Here is a 21,666-nt window from a genome sequence, read left to right on the forward strand (position 1 = left end):
AGAGGGTTCCGGGGGGCAGTCAAGGGACAAGGAGCAGGGGGGGTTGGATGGGGCAGAGGTTCGAAGGGGCAGTCAGGGGACAGGCAGCAATTGGATAGGCATGGGAGTCCAGGAGGTTTATCAGGGGATAGGTAGGGGGTGCGGTCCTGGGGGAGAAGTTGGGTGGGGTCTCAGGAGGGGGCAGTTGGGGACAAGGAGAAGGGAGGCTTAGATAGGGGCTGAGGTCCCAAGGGGCAGTTAGGGGCAGGGGTCTCGGGAGGGGGTAATCGGGGAACAAGGACCAGTGGTGCTGAGATAGGGGTGGAGGTCCTGGGGGGCAGTTGGGGCAGAGGTCTGGGGAGGGGGCAATCAGCAGCCAGGGGCTGGGATTCAAAGGTCTCTGGGCTGCTGGCAGCCGCGGGGATCCCAGAGTGCTTTAAATCCCAGCCACCGCCAGGAGTCAGAGGGCTCTGGGCTGCCTGCAACCGCGGGGAGCCCAGAGCCTTTTAAATCCCAGCCGTGGCTGGGAATCAGAGGGCTCTGCACTGTCCGCTGTGGCGGGGAGCCCAGAGCCCTCTGATTCCCGGCCGCGGCTGAGATTTAAAGGGCTCTGGGCTCCCCGCCGCAGTGGGCAGCCCAGAGCCCTCTGATTCCCGGCCGCAGCTGGGATTTAAAAGGCTCTGGCCTCCCCGCCGCGGCGGGCAGCCCAGAGCCCTCTGATTCCCGGCCACGGCTGGGATTTAAAAGGCTCTGGGCTCCCTGCTGCGGCGGGCAGCCCAGAGCCCTCTGATTCCCGGCCGCGGCTGGGATTTAAAAGGCTCTGGGCTCCCTGCCGCAGCAGGTAGCCCAGAGCCCTCTGATTCCCCACCGTGGCTGGGATTTAAAAGGCTCTTGGCTCTCCGCGGTTGCAGGCAGCCTAGAGCCCTCTGACTCCCGGCCGCGGCTGGGATTTAAAGGGCTCTGGGCTGCCGGCAGCGCAGAGCAGGGGAGAAACCTAGCTCCAAATATTGCTGGAGCAGAGCCCCTGTCTGTGAATATTCCTGGGGCTAAAGCCCCAGGAGCCCATATAAGTTGGCGCCCATGTGCCCTTGATATTTCATGTTTGCTCTCTCTGGCACTGTTGGTATTGAATGTTGAGGATTTTATGATAAAGGTGGTGCCCACCCTCAGCCGTAGTATGCCTGAGAACCAGAGAGAGGTTTAGCAGTCTCTCTCCATCCCGGTCGCCGGGGGAGGGTGTAGGTGGGTACACCCCCGGCTGTAGAAGTCCTGGGTAATAGAAGGGAGGAGGATTTAGAGATTCTCGCTCCAAGGAAATAATCCTCAGTTCATACGTCCTCAGCCATAGTGTGCCTGAGCATAAGAGGAAAAGGAAAGGTGTCTCGCTCTGCCCGGGAAGGGTTTTGATGTATGGACCCTCGGTGATATTGGACTGAGTAATATGGAGGGAGTCTTACCGTGTCTCCCTCTGGCCTGGGGGGCTGAGCATTGAAATCCCCACTGCCAGTCGGTGTGAGCAACGTGAAATCTCAAGTGACTGATAGATCTTAAGAGTTGTACTAACGGATTGGGTCAGCATGTTCAGGAAACAGAAGGGTACAGCTGCAAACACAGGAGTCCCTCAGTTGTGGGCCATGACATCAACGATGGGTTCAAGGCCGGATGTATGGCCATTAGGGAGCGCGGACACGGTAGTCCAGCTGCCCGTTTAGCTGGTGTCACAGGAGGCAGGTGGACCTGATGCCTGGGCCATGGGGGAGGCAGCAAAGAGGGACGGGACCCTGCTGCCTCTTTCAAAGGGGGGTGAAGACCTCTCCCGGTTGGAAAGGGCTCTCACCAAGTTGGGATATAATCCCTGGGGTTCTGTGACGGAGCTTCAGAGGAGGGGGCGTTCTTGGCAGGATTTGTTACACCTGTATGCCGAGTATGAAAAGCAGAAGGGTAAAAACCTGGGGGCAGCTGTGGGATGAATTTGGACTGCAGCAGCCATGTGGTATCAAATGTTGTCAGGCCAGAAAGAGGAGTTGGGAAGAAGGGAAAAGGTGTGTACCCGACAGCTGGTGGAAATTAAACAACTGAAAGTGCAGATCACTAACGAGGCGGCAACCCAGGCCTATGCCCAGGACAAGTTGCAAGCCTTGAGACAGGACTTACAGGTGGAAAAGGTGGAACACACCTGCCTGGAAGCACTGGCTAAGCAGGTACTGGTCCTTCAGGGACTCGTCAAAGACTTGACCATTTGTGCCCAGCATACGCCGTAACGGCAGTGTGCTTCTCATGGAAAGAAAATGGAACAGTTAAAACATCAATTGGCCGTGCGTTCGGTCCGGGTGGCGAGCCTCACAGGGGATGATTCGGGTGACCCTTGTGAGGGCTTTGATCTCTCCCTTTGTGAGGATCCTCCATTTTGGGCAGACCCTTAATGCACCTCTATAGTGGCCCTCATTAAGACTGAGGAGAAGTCCAGTGGGTGAAGGGGGAGAAGGTGACATGTACGGCACCCGCAGCTACGAGGAGAGCACTCCATGGGTAATGACAAAAAGGAAAGGGACCAGGTGGGGTGGGGGCTAGTTAAGGAGCCCACCCTCCTTGTTAAATTGGTAGTGGAAAGTGAGAAGTTAACTCTGCAGGGGCTGGAGAGAATTAATCAGTTGAATGTTGTAAAAATGTTAAAGAAGAAGAGAATTCTCGGTTTCTTTGCAGTTATTCTGAAGGAAAATGGGCCCTTTTCCAAAGAAATGTCTGTAAATAATCCAGGCAAGTTTTGTGTTTACCAATAATCACATTTACTGTTTGCCACAACCAAAAAGTCTCAGCTTTGCCCACTTGAGGAAGGAGCTACGTAAAACCCGTGAAGCCAGAGAGAAAGAAAAAGGCCAAGCGTAAGGGGATCGTCAGTAAAGACGTCTGGGGATGGCAAATTGGAGACAAGGTAATGTTGCAAAAGCTGGGGAAGGCGGCCCACACTCTGGACGCCAAGTGGGTGGGTCCGTACCCCATTTTGAATCGAATCTCCCCGGTAGTGGACCAGCTTCAGCTACCAGGCAAATTGAAATGGGCGCATGCCAATCAGCTCAAAGCATATATTTCCCCTAGATTTCTGGTCGTGGCATCGTGGGCCTCGGTTGTGGGACAGCCGCCTGCGTGGACCATCCGGGATTCTAGCTATCCCTGGGATTGTCTGGATAATTATGATTTTGAGAAGGGAGAATAGCTCCAAAGACTCTCCCTGGCTCGAGCTGCTGATGGGGTACGAGCCATAGCGTGCCAGGAGGCTGGAGGGGAGAAGCCTTGGAGACAATGCATAGTGCGGATAGACACAGCAGGGCCACAGCAAAATACCTGGTGGGTGGCCCCAAGTCTCCCCTAAATCCCATTAGGACAAACCCTGTTCCTCCTGTGGTAGCCTGGAGTGGAAGTGGAATGGGAAGCCCTTTGGCAAGCAATAGCAATTACTGATCTCGGGGCGTAATATTGTTGTTATAACTTCCTAAACCAGGCAAACAACATCCATGACAAAAAAGCAGGGAGAGCTGTAACGGGAGCGTTCATCCGTGCCTCAGTTTCCCCAATAGGCACATTTGTGTTGTTCTTTTTCTTTCCCTTTTGCTTTACTAACAGGCCAAAGCAGTAATAGCGAGAGCCCAGGGGCCACCCCGAACAGGAGTGGTGGGGCCGCTCTTGCTGCTTCAAGCCTGCAAAATTCGTCAGGGTCAGATCATGTATGTATGGTGGCACATATCTATGGGCATCCTCGGAGGTGGAGCCAGCCTCTTGGGCTCCCTGGCCATGGCCCTGCAGCGCCTCCCCTCCCGTGTCACGCTTGGCAGGAGCGAAATCACAGGTTGCAGCCTCCCAGAATAGACCCGGGCCTGTTCGGGTGTGACAGCCTGTCCCTGCCGCCCTGCAGTACAGCTGGGACTTGGTAGGGTAGTGGGGGGATCTGCCGTCCTCAATCAGCCCTCCCACTGCCCCCCCGGGAGTATTGCTGTCTGCTTGTTCAGTGCGTTCCCCTCCCTCTCTAGGTCTCCACCATGAGCGAGATGAAGAGCTCCTCACAGGCTGTCACTGGAGTGCGTGTGTAACCCCTCCTCTCCTCTCGGGGGTGGGGTGGGGTAGCCCCACAGAGCTGCCCTGGGGTGGGAGGGGCCAGTTTGAGGGCCACCCACTGGGCAGACATGAAAAGTACAGCAGGAAACTGAGGCACACAGGCATCAAAACTATTACAGAAAATTCTCTTTTTGTCCCACCCCGTGAGAGGAAGGGGATGCGTGTCCCTGGGGCCTGCAAGGAGCCGGAGTGCCCCACCCCCTCTCCACGCTGCTACTGACCTACCAGCAAGGGAGAGGAGAACCTGCCATATCTGCTGTGTGGGGGGGTCCCCTCCCCCCAACCCCACGGCTCACTGGGGCTGCAGCTGGGCCCAGCTACACGGGGAGGAGCAGCCTGTGCACTGGGGCTGGCAGGGGGCGGGTCAGTCCCACCTCGCCTGCCCAGGGCTGAAGACGTCCATTCTGGGGAAGGGAGAAGAGCGGATGCTGCTCCCTGTGTTCGGGCCCAGCAGGGCTCTACGGGGTGGGGGGGGGTCCTGTGGCCGCTCCCCTCCCCTGTGTAGTGCACCAGCCTAAACACAAGCCCTGGCCTGGCTTTCCAGCTGGCTGCTGGCCCTGGAGCAACCGTGCAAGGCCAGCACCTGCCCCCTATCACCACAGGGGAGGTCAGGGGTGGGCCACAGCTGGGACGTGAGCTCGGAGCCCAAGGGAGCTTGCACCAGAGCTCTGGCAAGACCAGGCGCAGCACCCGGAAAGGGGACCCCCCACCACCACCACAGCCCCAGCCGAGCAACAAACTGCCTGGGGAAGGGAGCGGGAGAGACCCCCTGCTGGGCCCGAACACAGGGCTCAGACAGGAAGTGTCCCTGGGGAGGCCAGGGAGGGCTCTGGGTAGAGGCTGAGGTGGCCGGCAGGGGGTGACCCAGCTGCTGCCCCCCGGGCGACTGGCTGCTGCAGAGGCCTTGGTGGGGCGCAGCTTGAGCTGCGTTTGCAGGCTCGGAGCAGGGCTTGTCGCCCAGTCCCCATGCGAGGGGGGGGGGCACATGGGACACGGCTCAGTGCTACTTCCTCCCCCCCCCCTTGCAGGCTGGCTGGTGGCCTCCCGCCCTACGCACCGAACTACTCCTCCTGGTTAGGCTGCTGGAGCCAGCCACACCGCACCGGCTTCCGGGCAGCCCAGAGCCCTTTAAATCCTGGCTGCGACTGAGATTTAAAGGGCTCAGAGCTCCCTACAGCTGCGGGCAGCCCAGAGCCCTTTAAATCCCGGCCCGAGCGGCAAAACTCGAGGTCCCTCTCCAGGGGGCTTCCAGCCACCTCTTCAGCTGGGAGCCCCCAGTTGATTTAAAGGCCCTGGGTCTCCCAGCCACAGCTGGTGCCCCAGGGCCTTTAAATCTTAAAAGGCCACGCCCCTTCCGGATAAGGCCACGCCTCTTCGGGATAAGGCCACGCCTCTTCGGATAAGGCCACGCCCCTTCAGGATAAGGCCACGCCTCTTCGGGATAAGGCCCCGCCCCCTCCGGACTCCGGCATTACTGGTATGTCCCTTAATTTACTTTCCCCCGTGGATGCGCTGGCCCTGCTGGGTGGGTTGGAGGGCTGGTGGGGGGGGGGAGGGCTTGGCAGACTGGGGCCTGGGTGACAGGCAGGGGAAGCTGCCCAGGGCAGGGCAGGGCAGGGCAGGGCACCCTGAGAGCCGTCTCCTCTCCTCTCCTCTCCGTGCAGGGGAACATGAGCCGAGGCAACAGCCTGTTTTTCCGGAAGGTGCCTGCGGGGAAGCTGTACGTGTGGGAGGAGAAGCGGTTCCGCTGAGGTCGGAGCTGGGCGAGGGACCCGGGGCCGGGCCAGAGGCTGGGCCAGATGCACTGAATGATGGGAGAGTGGTGATTTCTATAGTTTTTTAAATAACGATTCAATCTTGGGAAATGGAGACTGTGCAAGTCCGAGAGTCAAAGTCCTGGGGCAACGCAGGCCGGCTGGGGGTCGGGGCACTGCTCTGGGGGGCCAGCTCCCTGGCTGGGAGGGGAGGGGGCAGATGGGATGATGCACTGTGCCCTGGCGGGGCTGCTCCCTGGCTGGGGGCAGGGCTGCCTCTACCCCACGTCTGCCGGCAGATGTGCCAGCCCTTCTCTGCTGTCGGTTCTGGCTGTGAAGGAGACACCCCACACTGGCCTGGTGCCCCCGGCTGGGACCCACAGCGCTGCTCCCTGTCGTGGCTCCCCAGGATCTGTGCTATGCCCCAGCTTTTAAACCAATCCTTGGAGGAACCCTGTGACGTGCCAGCCCCCCAAGGGGACTCTCTCTTCCTCCAGGCCCAAGCACATGGCTCCGGCCCTCCTGCTTCACCCCACGAGCTCTGCCTGGCACGTCGCACTGAGCCAGACTCCTGGAGAGACCTGGCTGCTCTGTGGGGACCAGTGTCCCCCAGCCAGTGTTTGCAGTGACATCCCAAAGCCTTTTCCACACAGCACACGGTTTATTGGTCCCCGGGAACCCGGCCTGGGAGGTCCCTGGGGCCGCAGAGAGAAGTGAAGGTGAAGACACAGGCCAGGGCCCCACCCAGCCGAGCTGCTGAAGAGCCAAAACTGGATCCTGTCTCCATCTCTTTCAGTCCCAGCTGGGAGCTCCTGAGTCCCACCCAACCCTTCTTCTTTGTGGAGCCTCCGTTGGTCTGGTTTTGATCCTGAACGCCCAGTTCCTGCCCCCCAGCCATGTGACACCCCCCTCCTGTCCCTGCTCTGCCCCAGGAGCAGCTTTTTAACCCTTTGGCACCCACTGGGCAGACATGCAAAGTACAGAAGGAAACTGAGGCACACCGGCATCAAAACTATTACAGAAAATTCTCTTTCGGTACGTCTACACTATCGGGGGTTCGCTTTATCTCAGGTACTGTAGACGCGATAAATCGATCCCAGATCGCTCTCCTGTCCACTGCTGAACAAAGTAAGGAATTTTAATTCAATCTAAGATATGTCGACTTCAGCTACGCTCTTCTCAATCCGCTTGAGGAAGGGAGCGGAGAGACCCCTGCTGAGCCCTCACTCTGGTCTCTTTGGGGCTGGCACTGCCTGCCAGGGGAGAGCGCCCCCTACTGAGCCTCTGCCCTGCTCCAGGGGATAATGGAGCATGAGCTACTCTCCACCAGGTCCCAGCTTCCCAAGGGCTGACAGCTGAGCTCCCCGGTGGCTGGTCAATGTGTCCCCTTCTCGGGGGTGGCAGGTCCCTGGGCATGGCTGGGCCATGTCCCCATCTCCTCCCCTCCCCCAGGGCTATGTGCTGGCAGAGCGTGGCTGTCCCCCAGAGCTGGGTGCAGGGCTCTAGGCCGTGTCCCCTTCTCTGCCTCTCCCCTCCCCCTGTGCTATTGGGTGTGTGGCCGTTCCCCAGAGCTGGGCGCAGGGTCCTGGGCCGAGTCCAGGGCACTGGCTGACTGGGACTGGGCGAACCCAGGCCTCACCACCGGCAGGTAGAACACCCCAGGCAGGATGCGGAAGCCGAGGCGTTGCAGGGAGTGCAGCGAAGGCTCGTTGTGGGGCAGCACCCAGGCGTAAACAGGGAAGCCGCGGGCATGCAACTGTGCCGCCAGCGTCCCCACTACGGCCCTCAGGTGGTGCTGGCCACGATGCTCCGGGAGGGTGTAACCGTGTGTCAGGGCAGCCAGTGCGTCAGTGAGGCACCAGGAGATGGGGGTCCCCTCAGGGTCCAGCAGGCAGGCGCTGGGGAAGTGGCGGATCAGGCGGCTCAGGTAGCGCAGGCTCCAACTGTTCCCCCCAAACATCCAGGTGTCTCTGAGCAGCATGGCGTGGGCGGGGACACGGGCGCCAGCCTGAGCCCCTTCTCAGGCCTGCAAGACAGGGCAGGGGGATGAGAGACATGTGGGGGGCGGGGGGTGAGCAGATAGGGGATTGGCCTGGGAAGAGGAGGGGGTCAGCGCGTAGGGGGGGGAATAGATCCAGCATGGGCAGGGGTAAGTCTAGGGGAGAGGAGCGGGGAGTGACCCAACATGGGAGGTGTGAGCCCAGGGGGACATTGACCCAGCTTGGGGGGCAGGATGCAGTGTGCTGGGGTTTCGGGGGTCGACCTGGTACAAGGGAGTGAGCCCTTGGCAGCAGAGATTGAGCTGGTATGACATGGCATAGGAGAGAAGCAGGGTCTGGCGGCGCCATCCTCTTCCCAGTTGTGGGGCTGAGCTGGGCTGGATAGAAAATTGGAGGGGGTGGTTTTGCCAAATCTCAAACTGGGGTGGGGGGCATGGAAAGTATCCTGCGGGGGAGGGGTGTGCCACCCAGCTCTGAAGGCAGCGCCACCGCCAGCAGCAGCCCAGAGCTACGGGGGGCGTGGTAGGGCATTGCCACCCCTACTGCTGCGTAACATTTGGCCTCTGCACTGGGAGGGGAGGCTATGGCAAATCCTGGGGTGGCTCTAGCCCACATAACACTCCTCCCAGTGCCCCCATGGAGGGGAGGGAGGCTGGAGAGGGGCTGACCTGGCACAGGAAGAAGGGGTGTGAGGCTGAGGGGCGATAGACCCGGGCTGGGGGAGACGGGGGAGGGGATCGACACACTCCCGCGGCCTCAGCACAGGGGCTGTCTGACAGGGCCCAGTCCAGCCCCAGCAGAGCCATCGCTGCCGATGGGCCGTGGCTAAGCTCAGCTCCTGACATGAAAGCACCAGGGCTCAGTGGGCAGCGAACCCCCTGCCCGGGGACCTACCCGCTGACAGGGAAGAGGGGACCAGGGGGCTCTGTGCTTGGAGCCCCCTCCCCTCAGAGGGGACGGCTCTGGGGTCAAGGACCCCTGGCTGCCCGTCCCAGGATACGGAAGGTTACAGGCTGCCCCTCCCCCTGCTCTCCCCATCCTGGGGCCAAGGAGGTTCCTTGGCCAGGCTGGGCTGCCCCTGCCCCCTGGCGAAGCTCTAGGGCTGACTCAGCCCTGCCCCAGAGCAGGATGGGAAATCCTTGGCAGCATGTGCCCAAGGCCTGGGGCTGTGGTGATGGCCTCACTCTGCCAGCACCGTTAGACTGGGGAACTCATTGACACCAGATCTGGGGCACAATGGAGGCCTCTGGCCTGGCACCCCGGGGTCCTTCCCTTCCCCCAGCCCCGCTCCCCCCTCCATCTATCACAGGCTGGTTGTGTGCATTGCCCCATTCTCTCACACACCTCATATCTGGGGGCACCTACCGGTACTGGGGCATGGCAGGCGGGTCTGGGTGCAGTAGTAGCTGCTGCCGATACGTCTCCATCTCAAGGCCCCTGGCCCTGGCGATGTCCCTGATGTTCTCGTATACCCCGTCCTGCAGCCCTGCAGGGACAGCCATGCGCTGTCAGCAGGGGCCTCCTGAAAGGTGCCCATGGATGTGGGGGGGCCCAGCATGGTGGGGGAGAGCAGCAGGGAGGGGCCAAGGGCCACTGTGAGCCGGCATGACCCAACTGGGGGTTCCCAAGCTTGGCTCGTTCAGGATCCTGGGTCTGGATGGAGAAGGGGCCCATGTGAGCTCATTGGGGCTATTGGTCTGTGGGGGGGGTGGGGTCCAGGCAGGCTCCTCGGGGCTATTGGCCCACGGGGGGGGCACAGTGGTCCTCCCCCCATGTGGCAGGTGCTGGATTGAGCAGGGCTGGAGGGGCTCACCCTGTATCTGGAAGACCTGGTCCCAGTCGATGGCGCGGCTGTTCCCCAGCAGGGCCCGGCAGGCGCCCTCGTCCCGGTAAAAGGCCGTGTACAAGTTGGTGAAATAATCACTTGGGTCCCACGCCACCTGCAAGGGGGACACTGCCTGGGGGTGAGCGCAGCTTCTCCCCACCGACCTTCAGGGACGGCATCCGGGGGCAGGGCAGAGCGCGCCCCACGTAAGAGATTGAGGAGGGGGGAAGGGGTCCTGTGACCAGAGCCAGGGGGCTTAGGGCAGAATGGTACAGGGGACTGGGCAGCAGGAAGGGGAAACAGGCTGTGGGGCAGTGGGGAGGAAGGGGAGGGGTACAGATGGCATCAGGTGCGGGAGGGGAGCGGGTCAGTGATGGCGTCAGGTGGAGGAGGGCAGCGGGGCAGTGATGGTGTCAGGTGGGGGAGGGGAGTGGGGCAGTGATGGTGTCAGGTGGGGGAGGGCAGCAGGACAGTGATGGTGTCGGGGGGGGGAGGGCAGCGGGGCGGATGGGAGGGGCCCAGCAAAGGCCTCACTTCTCTGCGTGGCCGGGTGAGGACCATTTTGAACTCTGGCCATGAATCCACCAGCACCTCCTGGCCAGCCGGGTTCCCGCGGTTCACATGCATCACAGCGCCGTAGACCTGCCAAGACACAGGGGTCAGAGTCTGGGGATGTCCTGGGTCCCCAGGATCGGTGCTGGGCCCCAGCTTTTACTCTGCCCCTTGGAGGAGCCCTCAAAGTGCCAGCCCCCCAGGGGGCCCCACTCTTCCTGCAGGGCAGGCCAGGGCCTCTGAGATGGAGCCTCTGGGCTCCAGCCCTCCTGCTCCACCCCGCGAGCTCTGCCCGGTGCCTCCCACTGAGCCAGACCCATGGAGAGCCCCTGGCCGCTCTTCAGGGGCTCCCACACCCCAGCCTGGGTTTGCAGTGACACTCGGCAGCATTGTCAAGCCAGGCCAGTTTATGAGTCACAGAGCAGCCTTAGGTCAGCAGAGAGAACTGGGGGTAAAGCAGTGTCCATTGCGGTCAGCCAGGGCCCAACCAAGCTGGAGTGAAAGCCCCTTTCCAGGCTGTCTCTGTCTCCGTCTGACCTCCTTGGCCAGCTCCAGGTGAGAGCCTCCATCTTTGTCCAGCACCCCCCACCTCCCAGTCCTGTGCTCTCGAGCTGGGGTCTAGAGAGGTGGGGAAATCGAGGTGTCATCAGCACTTGCCTTGTCTCTCTGGCCCCCTTGGCGATCTGAGTTGATTACAAGAAGTTCCTTAAGGACCCTTTATTCCACCGTCACAGGGAGGTGACACCCACCCCTATGTCTCTTAACCTGCCCTGAGAGTAAACTTAATCCTCCCCCTTGCCCCCACAACTGGGTAGCCAAGCAACACCTGGGGGAAACTGAGGCACACATAGTGTTGTAAAAATATTACAGAAAAATTCTACTTTATTGCAGCACTTCACTGGGCAGGGTCACTTTACCCAGTGACTGTCCCAGTGAAGTTTGAACCCAGAAGTGCTATCCATAGACGCCACAGCATCTTCCCCATCCCTGTCCTACCAGGCACTGTCAGCATGCTGACCGCTGGCTCTAATCCACCTCACCCTCCACTACACAGCTCAGAGCAGTCTCACATCCATCCACCCTTAGGGTGGGTCTGGTTGCTGACACTAGCAGGGCGCAGTGGGGAGTTTTCATGCAGCCTCAGCCCCCTTTTGCCACCCCAAAACCTTTGGGTTGGTAACTGGGATGGGATCCAGCCACTGCAATCCCCCCTCCCCATCTGTCAGGGAGGGTGGAGGGTCGTGACCCCCCCCCCCCGTCCTCCATGTGTCGGCCGTCTTGCCTGTACCCTGGGGTGTCCTGACCCCTCAGCGGGGGTAGGGAGTGACCCCTTGAGCATTTGGGGGGTGGGTGTAGGTGTGTCCCCCCACAAGGCTGGTCTTAGCCCAGCCATGTCTCTGGGGCGCTGGTGTCCCAGGGTCTGGTGATGCAGGGGGCTCCCCTACGCTGGTTGTGTCCCAGCCCCAGGGCTGTGTGTACACCAGGAATCCATTTCCCCTCCTGGGGTTAACCTGTTGCCCTCACCGAGGCCAGGACCCCCCTGCTGGCAGGCTGCAATTCCAGGTCTTAAGCTTGGCCATGCCCTGCCCGTGTCTGCCCATGCTCAGCTGGGGTCTCAGCTCCCATCAGGTTCAGCTGTGACTCTGTTTCCCCAGGGAGAGCAGGCTGCGAGCTGGCTCCCTTGGCCACAGCCTCAGGGAAGTTCTGCGGAGCCCGTGTGACACACATGTCCCGTGTGGAGATTGTGGGGGATGTTCCTCGGCCCCACTCAAATACAGGGGTCTACTTCCAGACAGACAGGTGTCCTGAGCTTAACAGCCTTTCCTTAGTGTTACAGGCACCCGGGGAACCCTGCTCCCTGCTGGCCGAGCTCTTTGCCTTTTCACTGACACCTCCAGCCTGAGCCTCTGGCTCCTGCGGTTCAAACCCTTGGCTGGGGCAGGGTCAGGGACTGGATTTTGTCTGAAGGTGATACAGAAAGTCTCAGAAAGAGCTCAGAGCCGATGTCCAGGAGAACCATCACTACCAGCCCCCCCAAGTCCTGTGATCGCACTGGGATCGGAGCCGTCGGGAGGGCTTCTCCCAGTAGCCATGTGGCTTCCATTTAGGTCACAGCCTGGGTTTCTTGCACATCCCAAAACTCTTGTATATAAACCTCAGGTGTCAGCTCAAACATAAGCAGTGGAGCCTTTTCTAACAGTTCCCAGCCCCCAGTATTAACGCCGTCCATCTGGCTGTACGGCTCTATGGCTTTGAGGGACCGAGTATGGGGGTGAGACAGCAGAGCTGGTCTGCAGAGTCAGCCAGGTTCAAATCACAACCCTTCTCAAAGGCAGTGAGGTTGGTGTCTACAGCCCCTCCTCCTCCTTAAACAGATAATTTGGTATCCAGCTCCCTGCGGAATCCAGCATCCCTGGGGAATTTACCAACATACCCCTTGATGGGTTCTCTCGCCTCCACATCTCCAGATCAAGCTTTTGCTGCATTTCTTCACGTTTTTGCTGCTTCTCACAGCCAGCTGGTTCCCTCTCACGCCAACTCCTACCACTTCAAATCCATTGGAGGGGAACCAGGTTGTGAGGACACCCTGCTGCTGCTTCTGTCACTCTCAGACCCTCATCAAACCCCACCTGCGTCTGGAACCTGCCGCTGAATCCTGTCACCCTTCTCCAGCCTGCAATCAGCTGTGTCCTGTTGAACTTCCCAACGGTTCGCCATTTCTCCATGCACAGGTTTGTGATGTGGATCGTAGGGTGGTGGTTATACACCATTTTCTTGCCGTTTCCTTTGATGGACTGTGCTTTGCTACTGGCCCATTCAGTATCCCACCGCCGGCACTAACTGAAAGCAAACTGCCTGTGTCGCTTAGCAGTGCGAGCAAAATCAATCTCCTTCCCCCACTGGGTAGCCAGGGGAAACTGAGGCACACATAGGGTTCATACAAATATTACAAAAATGCCAATTTTATCAAGGGTGTAGCTGGGGGAGGAGGGAGGAGTCAGAGCCATGGTGAGGAGCAGGAGGAATTTCAGAACTGGGGGGTGGGAGGTGCTGGTGGTCAGAGCCATGTCCAGGCACCCAGCTGTCCTACACTGTGATTGGCTGCCATGGAGCCGCCCACATGTTCATTAGCTTTACGCAAAACCTGCTCAGACTGAGATTGGCTGGCACAGAGCCTGCTTGTGCTCTGATTCAATGGGCAAGTCCTGGCGGCTACGCTGGGTGAGCAGCAGGCATTGGTGCTGGGTATGGACTTTCGGAGGCAGGGGGCGAGTGAGGAGGTGGCCCAGGGGGAGACACCCCCCGTTACCTCTACCCTGGGGGAGGGGCCTGCCCTCCTGCTGCTACCCCTAACCCAGGGCAGGGGGCCTGTGTGACAAAGTAGAAGCTTTCTGTAGTATCTTTCTGAGTCCCATGTGTGCCTCAGTTTCCCTCTGTGTCCTGTATTGCTCTGCACAGCGTGTGAAGGGAAGGGACGGGTTGTGACTCATGTAACAGCCTGGCTGGAGACCAGCATCATTAACCAAGGGAATAAACTACACACGCGCCAGGAGGGTCTGGAGAGACCATGGAAACCCCAGTGGCTGGGGTGGACGTTCACACCGAGCGAGCGAGATTCCCCCCTCACGGCTCTGCAGCGGAGAGGCCCCCAGCTGAAGAACAGCGGCCGCGAGGGGTCAGGATACGGGGCTAAGAGCCGGCTTTTGCGGGGTCTCAGCAGCTGTCACCTTGGCCTAAGAACAACGGGACAGAGCCAGAGCCAGCCATGGGGAACGTTGCGTCTTGGCTGGCTCATTGCCCAGGCTTGGCCAGGTAGGCTGTGGCTTAACCTTTGATTCCCTGTGCTAACCTGAGGAGTCTGTAGCCAGGGGACTAATGAACCGCTCCTGTGTTTTGCAAAGGCTGCCGGGGTCTCTGCCAACACTGCTGTGTGCAGCCTCGGGCCCCGGCCCATTCCAGGGGTCGCTCCCAGGTGCCTGGTGAGAGGCTGGGGTACAGCACATCCCCTGTGGATCTATGAGAGCCTGCCCAGCCCCTGAACTGCTGCCCCCGACCTGCAGAAAGGGTCTGCCCCCCAAACTGCTACCCCCTGACCAGGTGGAGGGGCCAGCCCTCCATGTACCCCCGACCCAGGGGATTGCACCCCAGCCCAATCTGTGCCCCATCACCCAGGGGACTCCGAGGGACTTTCCCCTGCTCTCTGCCCAGCCTGAGGGTGGGAGGGTTCGGCCCTGCGGGGGCAGGCGAGTCCTGGTCACCGGCAGCGTGTCAGGCAGGCCCCGCCGTAGCATCCCCTCCAGCAGCCGCAGCTTGGAGGCACAGCTCAGGATCAGCATCGCTGGCTGGGATGGGCCTTCACAGCTTCCAGCAGGACAGTGCGAGGGACACCTGTGGGGCAGGAGACCCATCAGTTCCCTGTGACTGTCTCCTCCCAACCCCAGAGACCAGCTGCCAGCTCCCAGCCCTGCCAAAATAGCAAACACTGTGTAGACCCCACAACAGCTCACCAGTCTGTGCGCAGCCCCCCGTGTGTTCACCAGAGACCTTATACTACCTAACCTAACCGGTCTGTGCGCAGCGCCTGTGCTCACCAGAGACCCTACAATAACTTACCAGTGTGTGCCCAGCCCCTGTGCTCACCAGAGACCCTACAATAACTTAACAGTCTCTGCATGGCCCACTGTGTGTTCATCAGAGACCCTACCATAACTCACCAGTCTGTGTGCAGTGCCTGTGCTCACCAGAGACCTTACACTACCTAACCTAACCGGTCTGTGCGCAGCACCTGTGCTCACCAGAGACCCTACAATAACTCAGCAGTCTTTGCACGGCGCCTGTGCTCACCAGAGACACTAGCATAGCTCACCAGTCTGTGCGCAGCCCCCGTGCTCACCAGAGATCCCCACAATAAGAAGGCTGCTCTAAGGCCATGTGATGCCAGGGCTGCCCGTACAGGGCTATGGTCCCACTCACCTGGGGTGACTCCGTGCCAGGGGAAGGAGCAGTTCCTGGGTGTCTGGAGCTGCGAGGTTCCTGCCTCTCTCTCCTTCAGGGGCTGCTCCAGCCTCTTATCCCCGAGCGAATGAACTATTAACAGAGTCTGCCAGTCCTGGAACCCAGAGGCGGTGACATCCCTGCAGCCGCACGGCACAGTTGATTGCGATTTTGCTCTGGGCAGAGGTGGAGGGGCCTCCGGGGAAAGGAGGCCAGAGTGACAATGCAAGTTCCATGGTTTATGTATTTCAGGAAGCTGAGAAAAGTCCCCACCTCGTGAACAAAGGACTGCGAGGGGAAGGTAGAGATTGTGACAGAATGTACCCTTGTGTTCACACCGTACCCACTGTTGTAATAATCTTTGTACAACCTTGCAAGGTATTATTTGTAAATGTATAATTTGCCACTCAGTATTGCCCTGATAAAATATGTGTGTGGCAGCATTGTACGTGAAATGATAATACTCCCCTTTATGGTGTTAACACGCATAGGCGGCAGGTTTGTATAATTTTTGGTGGGGCCCAAAATGGTGGTTCCCCCCTACTCCCACCCTGTAAGCCGATATAAAATGAAGCTACAACGCGTCAGTGCCACAAGATTACAAGGGTCAATTAAAAGTGGAAAGTCAGAAGCAGCACTTGCCTACTTCAATATACAGTATTATATTTTGTTGCACCTGTTGTGATGAAGTGGGAATGTTCTTAATATTTTCTCTGAATACTGTGTGGGTGCCTCAGTTTCCCCTGCAAGATGCCAACTGAAGGTGTTGGGGACAAAGAGATCAGGTGGCCTCCTTGTCCGGAAGAGACACAGAGGCCAGAGGAGGGAGTGTCAGTTTGGAGCTGGCTGGGGAAATGGGGAGAGACCCAGAACTTGGTTCTGGGCTCCCCACCCCCCAAGATGGACCTGACAGAGGGGTTCTGTTTTCTGTACCAACAAGCTCTGTTTAAACTGTGTTCCCGTCATCTAATAAACCTTCTGTTTTACTGTCTGGCTGAGAGTCACATCTGACTGCGGAGTTGGGGTGCAGGGCCCTCTGGTTGTCGCTGTGGAAAGTGCATGATGTGGAAGGGCATGCTGAATGCTCTGAGGTCAGACCCAGGAAGGTGTAAGCTTCTTGCCCTGCAGACAGTCTGTGTGAGCAACGTGAAATCTCAAGTGACTGATAGATCCTAAGAGTTGTACTAACGGATTGGGTCAGCATGTTTAGGAAACAGAAGGGTACAGCTGCAAACACAGGAGTCCCTCAGTTGTGGGCCATGACATCAACGATGGGTTCAAGGCCGGATGTATGGCCATTAGGGAGCGCGGACACGGTAGTCCAGCTGCCCGTTTAGCTGGTGTCACAGGAGGCAGGTGGACCTGATGCCTGGGCCATGGGGGAGGCAGCAAAGAGGGACGGGACCCTGCTGCCTCTTTCAAAGGGGGGTGAAGACCTCTCCCGGTTGGAAAGGGCTCTCACCAAGTTGGGATATAATCCCTGGGGTTCTGTGACGGAGCTTCAGAGGAGGGCATTCTTGGCAGGATTTGTTACACCTGTATGCCGAGTATGAAAAGCAGAAGGGTAAAAACCTGGGGGCAGCTGTGGGATGAATTTGTACTGCAGCAGCCATGTGGTATCAAATGTTGTCAGGCCAGAAAGAGGAGTTGGGAAGAAGGGAAAAGGTGTGTACCCGACAGCTGGTGGAAATTAAACAACTGAAAGTGCAGATCACTAACGAGGCGGCAACCCAGGCCTATGCCCAGGACAAGTTGCAAGCCTTGAGACAGGACTTACAGGCGGAAAAGGCGGAACACACCTGCCTGGAAGCACTGGCTAAGCAGGTACTGGTCCTTCAGGGACTCGTCAAAGACTTGACCATTTGTGCCCAGCATACGCCGTAACGGCAGTGTGCTTCTCATGGAAAGAAAATGGAACAGTTAAAACATCAATTGGCCGTGCGTTCGGTCCGGGTGGCGAGCCTCACGGGGGATGATTCGGGTGACCCTTGTGAGGGCTTTGATCTCTCCCTTTGTGAGGACCCTCCATTTTGGGCAGACCCTTAATGCACCTCTATAGTGGCCCTCATTAAGACTGAGGAGAAGTCCAGTGGGTGAAGGGGGAGAAGGTGACATGTACGGCACCCGCAGCTACGAGGAGAGCACTCCGTGGGTAATGACAAAAAGGAAAGGGACCAGGTTGGGTGGGGGCTAGTTAAGGAGCCCACCCTCCTTGTTAAATTGGTAGTGGAACAAATCCTGTGCCCGTGGAAAGAAACGGTTCAGCGAAAAAAGCAGGATCAGGCCCAGACAAGCAGGCAGCCAACAGATAAAGAAATTGGAAAACAGCCTTGAGGGTATAGTGGCAGGAGTGAAAAAAGGAATAAATGCAGACATGAGGAATTTAAATCCCTGAAACAGTACTTGGCATGGTAAAATCTGAGTTGATTAAGGTGTTATTTTGGGAGATAAGCAAGTGATTTAAGGAAAGAGAGTGAGAAGTTAACTCTGCAGGGGCTGGAGAGAATTAATCAGTTGAATGTTGTAAAAATGTTAAAGAAGAAGAGAATTCTCGGTTTCTTTGCAGTTATTCTGAAGGAAAATGGGCCCTTTTCCAAAGAAATGTCTGTAAATAATCCAGGCAAGTTTTGTGTTTACCAATAATCACATTTACTGTTTGCCACAACCAAAAAGTCTCAGCTTTGCCCACTTGAGGAAGGAGCTACGTAAAACCCGTGAAGCCAGAGAGAAAGAAAAAGGCCAAGCGTAAGGGGATCGTCAGTAAAGACGTCTGGGGATGGCAAATTGGAGACAAGGTAATGTTGCAAAAGCTGGGGAAGGCGGCCCACACTCTGGACGCCAAGTGGGTGGGTCCGTACCCCATTTTGAATCGAATCTCCCCGGTAGTGGACCAGCTTCAGCTACCAGGCAAATTGAAATGGGCGCATGCCAATCAGCTCAAAGCATATATTTCCCCTAGATTTCTGGTCGTGGCATCGTGGGCCTCGGTTGTGGGACAGCCGCCTGCGTGGACCATCCGGGATTCTAGCTATCCCTGGGATTGTCTGGATAATTATGATTTTGAGAAGGGAGAATAGCTCCAAAGACTCTCCCTGGCTCGAGCTGCTGATGGGGTACGAGCCATAGCGTGCCAGGAGGCTGGAGGGGAGAAGCCTTGGAGACAATGCATAGTGCGGATAGACACAGCAGGGCCACAGCAAAATACCTGGTGGGTGGCCCCAAGTCTCCCCTAAATCCCATTAGGACAAACCCTGTTCCTCCTGTGGTAGCCTGGAGTGGAAGTGGAATGGGAAGCCCTTTGGCAAGCAATAGCAATTACTGATCTCGGGGCGTAATATTGTTGTTATAACTTCCTAAACCAGGCAAACAACATCCATGACAAAAAAGCAGGGAGAGCTGTAACGGGAGCGTTCATCCGTGCCTCAGTTTCCCCAATAGGCACATTTGTGTTGTTCTTTTTCTTTCCCTTTTGCTTTACTAACAGGCCAAAGCAGTAATAGCGAGAGCCCAGGGGCCACCCCGAACAGGAGTGGTGGGGCCGCTCTTGCTGCTTCAAGCCTGCAAAATTCGTCAGGGTCAGATCATGTATGTATGGTGGCACATATCTATGGGCATCCTCGGAGGTGGAGCCAGCCTCTTGGGCTCCCTGGCCATGGCCCTGCAGCGCCTCCCCTCCCGTGTCACGCTTGGCAGGAGCGAAATCACAGGTTGCAGCCTCCCAGAATAGACCCGGGCCTGTTCGGGTGTGACAGCCTGTCCCTGCCGCCCTGCAGTACAGCTGGGACTTGGTAGGGTAGTGGGGGGATCTGCCGTCCTCAATCAGCCCTCCCCACTGCCCCCCCGGGAGTATTGCTGTCTGCTTGTTCAGTGCGTTCCCCTCCCTCTCTAGGTCTCCACCATGAGCGAGATGAAGAGCTCCTCACAGGCTGTCACTGGAGTGCGTGTGTAACCCCTCCTCTCCTCTCGGGGGTGGGGTGGGGTAGCCCCACAGAGCTGCCCTGGGGTGGGAGGGGCCAGTTTGAGGGCCACCCACTGGGCAGACATGAAAAGTACAGCAGGAAACTGAGGCACACAGGCATCAAAACTATTACAGAAAATTCTCTTTTTGTCCCACCCCGTGAGAGGAAGGGGATGCGTGTCCCTGGGGCCTGCAAGGAGCCGGAGTGCCCCACCCCCTCTCCACGCTGCTACTGACCTACCAGCAAGGGAGAGGAGAACCTGCCATATCTGCTGTGTGGGGGGGTCCCCTCCCCCCAACCCCACGGCTCACTGGGGCTGCAGCTGGGCCCAGCTACACGGGGAGGAGCAGCCTGTGCACTGGGGCTGGCAGGGGGCGGGTCAGTCCCACCTCGCCTGCCCAGGGCTGAAGACGTCCATTCTGGGGAAGGGAGAAGAGCGGATGCTGCTCCCTGTGTTCGGGCCCAGCAGGGCTCTACGGGGTGGGGGGGGGTCCTGTGGCCGCTCCCCTCCCCTGTGTAGTGCACCAGCCTAAACACAAGCCCTGGCCTGGCTTTCCAGCTGGCTGCTGGCCCTGGAGCAACCGTGCAAGGCCAGCACCTGCCCCCTATCACCACAGGGGAGGTCAGGGGTGGGCCACAGCTGGGACGTGAGCTCGGAGCCCAAGGGAGCTTGCACCAGAGCTCTGGCAAGACCAGGCGCAGCACCCGGAAGGGACCCCCACCACCACCACAGCCCCAGCCGAGCAACAAACTGCCTGGGGAAGGGAGCGGGAGAGACCCCCTGCTGGGCCCGAACACAGGGCTCAGACAGGAAGTGTCCCTGGGGAGGCCAGGGAGGGCTCTGGGTAGAGGCTGAGGTGGCCGGCAGGGGGTGACCCAGCTGCTGCCCCCCGGGCGACTGGCTGCTGCAGAGGCCTTGGTGGGGCGCAGCTTGAGCTGCGTTTGCAGGCTCGGAGCAGGGCTTGTCGCCCAGTCCCCATGCGAGGGGGGGGGGCACATGGGACACGGCTCAGTGCTACTTCCTCCCCCCCCCCTTGCAGGCTGGCTGGTGGCCTCCCGCCCTACGCACCGAACTACTCCTCCTGGTTAGGCTGCTGGAGCCAGCCACACCGCACCGGCTTCCGGGCAGCCCAGAGCCCTTTAAATCCTGGCTGCGACTGAGATTTAAAGGGCTCAGAGCTCCCTACAGCTGCGGGCAGCCCAGAGCCCTTTAAATCCCGGCCCGAGCGGCAAAACTCGAGGTCCCTCTCCAGGGGGCTTCCAGCCACCTCTTCAGCTGGGAGCCCCCAGTTGATTTAAAGGCCCTGGGTCTCCCAGCCACAGCTGGTGCCCCAGGGCCTTTAAATCTTAAAAGGCCACGCCCCTTCCGGATAAGGCCACGCCTCTTCGGGATAAGGCCACGCCTCTTCGGATAAGGCCACGCCCCTTCAGGATAAGGCCACGCCTCTTCGGGATAAGGCCCCGCCCCCTCAGGACTCCGGCAGTACCGGTAAGTCCCGTAAATTACTTTCACCCCTGGAAGCGCTGGCCCTGCTGTGTGGGTAGGAGGGCTGGTGGCGGGGGGGAGGGCTTGGCAGACTGGGGCCTGGGTGACAGGCAGGGGAAGCTGCCCAGGGCAGGGCAGGGCAGGGCAGGGCACCCTGAGAGCCGTCTCCTCTCCTCTCCTCTCCGTGCAGGGGAACATGAGCCGAGGCAACAGCCTGTTTTTCCGGAAGGTGCCTGCGGGGAAGCTGTACGTGTGGGAGGAGAAGCGGTTCCTGAGGTCGGAGCTGGGCGAGGCCCGGGGCCGGGCCAGAGGCTGGGCCAGATGCACTGAATGATGGGAGAGTGGTGATTTCTATAGTTTTTTAAATAACGATTCAATCTTGGGAAATGGAGACTGTGCAAGTCCGAGAGTCAAAGTCCTGGGGCAACGCAGGCCGGCTGGGGGTCGGGGCACTGCTCTGGGGGGCCAGCTCCCTGGCTGGGAGGGGAGGGGGCAGATGGGATGATGCACTGTGCCCTGGCGGGGCTGCTCCCTGGCTGGGGGCAGGGCTGCCTCTACCCCACGTCTGCCGGCAGATGTGCCAGCCCTTCTCTGCTGTCGGTTCTGGCTGTGAAGGAGACACCCCACACTGGCCTGGTGCCCCCGGCTGGGACCCACAGCGCTGCTCCCTGTCGTGGCTCCCCAGGATCTGTGCTATGCCCCAGCTTTTAAACCAATCCTTGGAGGAACCCTGTGACGTGCCAGCCCCCCAAGGGGACTCTCTCTTCCTCCAGGCCCAAGCACATGGCTCCGGCCCTCCTGCTTCACCCCACGAGCTCTGCCTGGCACGTCGCACTGAGCCAGACTCCTGGAGAGACCTGGCTGCTCTGTGGGGACCAGTGTCCCCCAGCCAGTGTTTGCAGTGACATCCCAAAGCCTTTTCCACACAGCACACGGTTTATTGGTCCCCGGGAACCCGGCCTGGGAGGTCCCTGGGGCCGCAGAGACGTGACGGTGCAGACACAGG

The 21,666-nt window shown here is 59.1% G+C and overlaps 1 pseudogene; it reads right to left on the reverse strand.

The window, feature by feature from the left end:
* Nucleotides 1-7,386: 7,386 nt before the first annotated feature.
* LOC120404043 lies at nt 7,387-14,572 on the reverse strand (annotated as a pseudogene).
* Between the last annotated feature and the right edge of the window lie 7,094 nt (nt 14,573-21,666).

The sequence above is a fragment of the Mauremys reevesii genome, linkage group 4, assembly GCF_016161935.1.
Source record: "Mauremys reevesii isolate NIE-2019 linkage group 4, ASM1616193v1, whole genome shotgun sequence".
Taxonomy (NCBI): domain Eukaryota; kingdom Metazoa; phylum Chordata; order Testudines; family Geoemydidae; genus Mauremys; species Mauremys reevesii.